The sequence below is a fragment of the Penaeus chinensis genome, chromosome 34, assembly GCF_019202785.1.
Source record: "Penaeus chinensis breed Huanghai No. 1 chromosome 34, ASM1920278v2, whole genome shotgun sequence".
Classification (NCBI taxonomy): domain Eukaryota; kingdom Metazoa; phylum Arthropoda; class Malacostraca; order Decapoda; family Penaeidae; genus Penaeus; species Penaeus chinensis.
In genome coordinates this window covers 12,577,924-12,585,423 of record NC_061852.1, presented here as the reverse complement: position 1 = coordinate 12,585,423, position 7,500 = coordinate 12,577,924, and the positions used below count along the sequence as shown (strand labels likewise).

The following is a 7,500-nucleotide window of genomic DNA, read 5'->3' as shown; positions in this document are numbered from 1 at the left end:
GATGAAAAAAGTAGTCGACGCGAAAAAGAAAGGTAAAGACTGGATGTAAAATAAATACGGCTATAATCTAAGAGCAAAAAGCATAGTCAGAGAGAAGACTCAGCTAACCATAATCAAAGATCAAAACAAATAAATACAGCAAAGCCGAACCGAAGGACCAAGGCACGGATCCACACAACGCAGAATAGCACTCGTAGAATCAACGCATACAAAACGTCTACACGTGCAAAACACAGATACACTCACTGACTAACTAACAAAAGGAACACACACACCAGCAGAACACCTAACAAACCCCACCACTACCAACAATCCCCACAACCACCATCTCAAAAACAAGGATAAATAACAACACCCACCAACAAAAAGACAACTAACAACCGACAGGAACAACCACGCAAAAACAGACACCAACACATAACACACACGAACGCATACACACACACACACGCGGTTCTGCACGCACAACACGAGACTACACTACACAGAAAAATAAAGACATCAAAAATAAAACAACACAGCTAAGACGCACAGCACAAGAGACGCAACAACTTACAAATGCAACGACGAGACAATTAACCTAGGCAAAACGCAACTGAAATCAAAACTAGACAGCTCCAAAAAACTAATCGCGCAAGCACACACGCACACACAAAGCCAAAATAAACGAACGCACATCTAAAAAATGTGTATTATAATGTTGAATTAGATAACCAAAAATTATAAAAGCAGAAAAACGAAAATCCCGAAGCCGTTGTAGCTTATCATTGATGCAGGGCTCGACGACAAGACCGGGGATGAGCCCATGATGCCGAAGGCAGGCGAAAACAACGCGACGTATAGGGCGCTTATTCTAAACGACCAGACAAGACCTCATATCTCAATGTAACACACGCAAACGCAAAAACCAGTTTAAACATCCAAAACGCAGCACAACACGTAAAAAACGGAAGCATAGGCCCTACTCGCCACGTCCCCCCCACCAAGCCCAGGATACCACAACCAGCACACCCCTCCCCCCGGACCCAACGCACCCAAACACCCCACCCCACGCTCTCGCCCTCCCCCGTCGCCCCGCCCTCCCTTACTTCGCCCAGCCCTTCCGCCTCCCGCCTCCTTCGCCCCCAGCAAACGAAAATCCACGCGCTCCTGCTCGCCCCCCACCACTGCGATCTCGCCGCCCCCCAACCCTTCACTCTCTTACGCCCCCCACGAGCACCAAACCCCTCTTTCATTTTCTTCTTAAAGTAGTTTCCTTTTTCGCCCCACCCATTAACAGATGTGAGGGGATCGACGCCGACACGAACGGTACGAGAAACGTACGAGCCAAACAAACGTAGAAAGCAACGAAAAGGATCACGACGGTGAACCGGGCCCGAACACTACGGCTGAAACAGGGGCCTGCCCGCGCCTCTCCCGTCCCCCCGCGCCCCCCACGCCCCCACCCCACTGAATGCCCCCTCCTAACGACGAAAACGGCCCTCCGAAACGAGACCGAGAAAACGAGAAACGTGTACAAACGAGTGACTAACAAACGGAAACTGGCCCGCCCCCCCACCTTGTCCCTCCTTCCCCTCCCGAGGACGACTGAACGGAGGGAAACCAAACAAACGGAAAACGCCCCGTCGGCCACCTACTCTCTAACATAAAGACCGGGAGATACAACACGAAAAAAACGGTAAGCCTCTAATCCCCTCTTAACACAAAACGCTCATCGTCGCCCCCGTAAAAACCGCAAAGCAAAAAAAGAAAAACGCCGTCCAGAAGAAAGCGAAACGGCCGGCCGCGCCAGCCCCATCATTTGCAACCCTCTGCCCGACCTCGCCCGTCTGCCACCACCTACCACCCCCGCCCCAAGCCCCCCGCCCCGCCCAACGCCCTCGCTCCTACCGCCGCCCCCCCAAAAACGACAGACACAGTACACACGTCAAAAGAAAAACGGGGCCTCCGCCCCCCGTCACCCACTCTTCGCCCCTCGCCGCCCCACGAGTCCCCCCATCTTTCCCCACACACCCCGCAACTTCCACCTGGAACAAAGCAATAAGGACATTAATACCAACAATACAAAAAAATACCACGAACACCAAAACACAAAAACTAAACAAAAACTTAACAAACAGACCCTACCCACCAAAAACGACACACCCAGGCACACTCGTACAAAAACCAACGCCCCCCCCCGCCCCCCAGCCACGCCCCCCGCATCCCCTGTCGCCCCCGCGAGCGCGCCCCCCCCTCGCCCCCCACGCAACGGAAAACGACGGGGACTAACAAACACGAAACACGGCCTCGCCCGTCCCGCCACCCCAAATAAAACAACGCCATCGTCACCCCCCCCGCCACCCTGAATACAAAAACAAAAGCAACACAGGCCCTCGCACCCCGCTACCGAAAAACGACAACACACGCCCTCCAGAGCCCCACCCACAAAAAGCCTACGCCCCCCACACCCCTCCGCAAAACGCAACGACGGGGAGAAACACCACGGGGCATAAAACAAAAAAAAACAAACAAAAAACGGCCTCGCCCCGCCCCCCCTCAGCTCGCCCCCCGCCCCACAACCCCCGGCCAACTCACATGTCGCGACAAACGGCTAAGAAACAAAAACAGCAGACACCAGAAACGAACGAGAACGCCTCGCCCTCGCCCCCCCCCTCAGAAAAAACGGCCCCGTCTCGCCGCCGCCTCAGTCGGGCCCAGCCTCACCCCCACCAGCCCCCCCACCTCGGCCCCCACCCCTCTTCTTTGGATTTCCCCTCCCGACTCAAAACGAACAAAACAACGAAACAAGAAACGGTGAGCCACACAAATACACAAAAATACAGACAAGCAACAACGGGGAAAACAAAAAACAAACACAAACAAATAAAAAAAAAGAACGCACGAACGACAAAAACAAAACGACACAAACGGAAACAAAAAACGGGGAACAGAAAAAACAAAATAAAAACGCGGAAGAACAAAACATACCAAAACACAAACAAACGCTGAAAAACACGGGCAGACAGAAAAACACATATACAAACGCAACGGAAACCCACAAACTACACAACAACGGAATAACAAAAAAAAACCCAACGATAAAAAAAAAAAACACAAAACGGTGCAAAAACGACAAACGGACAAAAAAGGGTGGCCTCCGGCCCCCCCCGCCCCCCCCACCCTTTATTCCCCAACACCCCCACCACCTACAACTACCCCCGCCCCCATCACCCTCACCACCTGCACCCAATCTCCCCTCTCCCTCCCTCCCTCCCTCTGTGCCGCCAGTCTCTTCCCTATTCACGCCTTCCCTCTCCCTCTCTACTAACCACCTACCTCTCACCCCTCCACACGTACCCCCTCCCAACCCCATGCTACCAATAGCTGCCTACACCCCCACATCGACTCATCCACCCACCCCTTCTCCTGACCTCCCCTCCCCCCTCTACTAACTTCATCCACTCCTACCCTCCATCCTCCACCCTCCCCCCGTCTGCGCCGCCTGCTCACAAACCCCCCCCCCCCACCCTTCCCCGAGCCCCTCGACTACCCCCCTACCCCCTCTGCACCGCCCTGGCTTCCCCCCCCCCCCCCCCCCCCCCGCATCCCACCCTCGTGACGAGCAACGGCGCGGTCCCCGATATCACGTCGTTGTTTTATGGGCGAGAGGAAGGCCTGGCGCGCGCGGACGTTAGCCGAGCGGGGATGGCGGCGAAAATGCGCCCCAAAACCGCGGGTTGTACGAGACCGAACAACTGGCTTTAAAAATAAACGTGGGCTGCGCGCTCGGTCTTTCCCCGGGCGGATCGGGGGGCCCCTTTTTTTTCCCTTTTTGTTTTTTTTTTTTTTTCGGATGGTTTCGGGGGCCGGGGGGGGGCCTTCAAAAGGCTGAGGGTGAGCGCTTGCAGATGCTTAGTTAGATGAGTTGGGAGATAAAGATGCTTTTTTTTTTTTTTTTTTTTTTTTTTTTTCCTTTTTAAAAAGTTTTGGGAGAGGGAGGGGGGAAAGCATATATTACCCCCCGTTTAGAATTATTTTCCCGGGAAATGGGAACTTTCGAAAATACCTGGGACAAGAGATTGATGAATGAGAAACCAAAACAAAATGATATCGAAAAGTAAGAAAGGCCCCCCTGACCATCAAAAAAAAAAAAAAAAAATTTTAAAAACCCATGTTTTTTATTTATTTTTTATTATTTATTTTATTATTATTACTTTTTTTAATTATTATTATTATTATTTTATTTATTTTTTTTAAATTATTTTATTATTATATTATTTTTTTTATTTTTTTTTTATTATTATTATTTTTAAATTATTATTTTTTTTTTTTGTTATTTATTATTTTTTATTATTTTATTATTTTTTTAATTTATTTTTTTTTTAAATTATTATTTTTATTTTTTTTTTGTTTTTTTATTATTATTTTTAAATTTTTTATTATTTTTTTTTTTTCACCCGTATCATCATCATCATACTATTACCTTTATTATTTTTAAAATATTATTTAATTTTTTTTATTATTAAAATTTATTTTTTTTTTTTATAATTATTTTTATTAATCTTTGTTGCTTTTTTCTAATAAAAAATCACTAAAAATCAAAAATCATCATCATCATCATCATCATCATCATCATCATCATAAATCATCTTCATCATCATCTTTCATCACCCTTCGATAAATCATCATTTAAAAATCCTTTAAAAATAAATTACCTTTTTAAAAAACCTTTATTATTATTATAATTATCATTATTATCATTATTATCATCACAGCATGTCACCGTTTATGGAAAGCTTCTGAAACAGAGGTAAAAGGAGTGAAAGGGAAATGGAAAAAGAAACTATGAAAAGGAATAGTGATGAAACAGAAAAAGCGAAAATGAAGATGAAAATGAAATGTATTCACCATCTTCCCAACTGAATGAAAAACAAATATACGAATCGTATAAAACATAACTTGACTGTTTACACCAAATGTTCTGTAAGATGACTTGATGCATGGAAGTCCAGTGGCAAAATAAGAAAGAAAGTTTTCCTATTAAGACGTGAAATGGCCATACAATAAATTTCACTTTTATGAACTGCCGTGACACGTCAGCCATTAAGATTACTTCTGCAACATGTGTTTTCCGTCTAGCCTAGGACTTTGTGCCGTATCCTGCTCGGCTGGAATGACGTCGTTTTTAAGATGGAGAGAGTTGATTGTGGTTGAAAATAAGAAATTCAGCTGTGGGTGCCTGGTTGGGTATTTGTAAAAGCGTGGGTGAGAGAGAGAGAGAGAGAGAGAGAGAGAGAGAGAGAGAGAGAGAGAGAGAGAGAGAGAGAGAGAGAGAGAGAGAGAGAGAGAGAGAGAGCAAAAGAGAGAGAGAGCAAAAGAGAGAGAGAGCAAAGAGAGAGAGAGAGAGAGAGAGAGAGAGAGAGAGAGAGAGAGAGAGAGAGAGAGAGAGAGAGAGAGAGAGAGAGAGAGAGAGAGAGAGAGATGTATAGAAAGAAAGAAAGAAAGAAAGAGAAGATGGAAAGCAAACAAGAAAGAAATAGAAGAGGAAAGAGAAAGATAGAAAGATAGAAAGAAAGAAAGCACTGTACGTGTGTACGTAGGAGTGATAAAAGCTATCACTACAGCTATTCAAAGCATAAAGCTGTTATAAAGTCTACCTTCTTTGCTGTCAGAAACCCCATGGATAAAAAATTCCTATAAGAAATTTATGCGAATTATTAACCGGCCTGACAGATAGGCAGCCTTTGATTCTCGGGATTTCAGTTAAAGGCGTCAGATTATACGTTTTTCCTCCAACATACACGGACGATCTATCCCTTCGCCTAGTGTTAGTCCTGAGACAAATTGACGCCGAATAAGACATTACAGGAATAATTGACCTATCACGTCTGCGGCTTGAGCAATTTATCTTTCGAATTTTTGAGGTTATGAATTTTGCATCTGCCTGTGCGGAGGGGAGAGGGTTGGGGGTGGGGGGATGGGGGGGGGGATGAAGGGGGGCCTCACGAGTGCCGAAATATTTACAGCGTTTTGGGGGAGGGGGAGGCCCGATTCGGTTCAGGGGAAATGGCGAGGGTTTACCACGCTAACAAACTTTTATTTTCATTTGTTGCTTCTTTTTTTTTTCTTTTTTTTTTTGGGGGGGGGGGGTTGTTATTATTATTATCAGTTTTATTATTGTCAGTATCAATGTTATTGTCATTATCATTACTATTGTTGTTGCTTGTTGTTGTTATTATTATTATTATTATTATTATTATTATTATTATTATTATTACTCATTATTATTATTATTATTATTATGTTATTATTATTATTGTTATTATTATAATTGTTATTATTATTATTTATATTATTAATAATATTATTATTGTTATTGTTATTATTATATTGTTATTATTATTATTATTATATTATTATTATTAATATTATTATTATTATTATCTTTAGCATTATTATCATCATTATTATCTATATTATTGTTATCATTATTACCAATGCCATCATTATTATTATCATTATTATTATTGTGTTATCATTCACTTTATGTTTTCAATAGTTTATTCACAAACGAAAACTTCTCTTTTACCAACGTGGCTGTATGTCATGTCTTATTTATATTACAATCAAATTCCATCCGGCTCTAAAATTTACGACCTCGTGGGATATACAGGAGCATATTTCCCATTCCGTTTTAGAAAAAAGAATATCTATCCATATCAAAACTGCTCTCCCGGTGACAACATAAAGGATTAACATCGCCCTTAACCGGAATTCAGCGCCATCTTTTGTTCGTGCGGAAAACTGTTCCTTATGTAATGAGAATTCGCATTCACAGACGCTTCTTTGGATACCAGAGGTGTCTGGAGAGAGAGAGAGAGAGAGAGAGAGAGAGAGAGAGAGAGAGAGAGAGAGAGAGAGAGAGAGAGAGAGAGAGAGAGAGAGAGAGAGAGAGAGAGAGAGAGAGAGAGAGAGAGAGACTCGTACAGAAAGACAGACGGAGAGAAGATACTCGTTAAAAATATTCGTAACGCATGCACACACGACGACCACGAATCCAGCAGTCAAATAGCGGAACCCAGACAGCTACAGTCACACAGAATTCCATTCGTTTTATTACATTCCTCTTTTTCTTTTATCCTAAGTAGACTTGTTGGCAGTACGAACTCCCAGTGATTTTTAGGACGAAACTTCCGCACGTGTGTAGGTCGTTTATAAGGGGAATTTCGGGAAGTTAAAGGCAAGGAGGGTCATGTCTGTCAGCTTCCCTCGGTTTAAGCAGTCACTGTTAATTCGCTTCAGTTACGTTATTGAAGTTTTATTGGTTTCGTTAGGATCAGGGACTGTGTCTTTACTGTAATCATATTGATCATTATTGCATTATTATTGCAGTTTCTTATAGTGTTATACATGTGTGTGTGTATGTATATATATATATATATATATATATATATATATATATATATATACATGTATATATACATATATATATATATACAAATGTATATATATATGTAT

General features: G+C 43.4%; 1 protein-coding gene across 3 annotated transcripts in view; it reads left to right on the top strand.

Annotated features, from left to right (window-relative positions):
- Nucleotides 1-7,500, top strand: part of LOC125043861 (alkaline phosphatase-like) — a 281,183-nt gene that overhangs the window by 49,895 nt on the left and 223,788 nt on the right. The gene's annotated exons all lie outside the window — the stretch shown is intronic.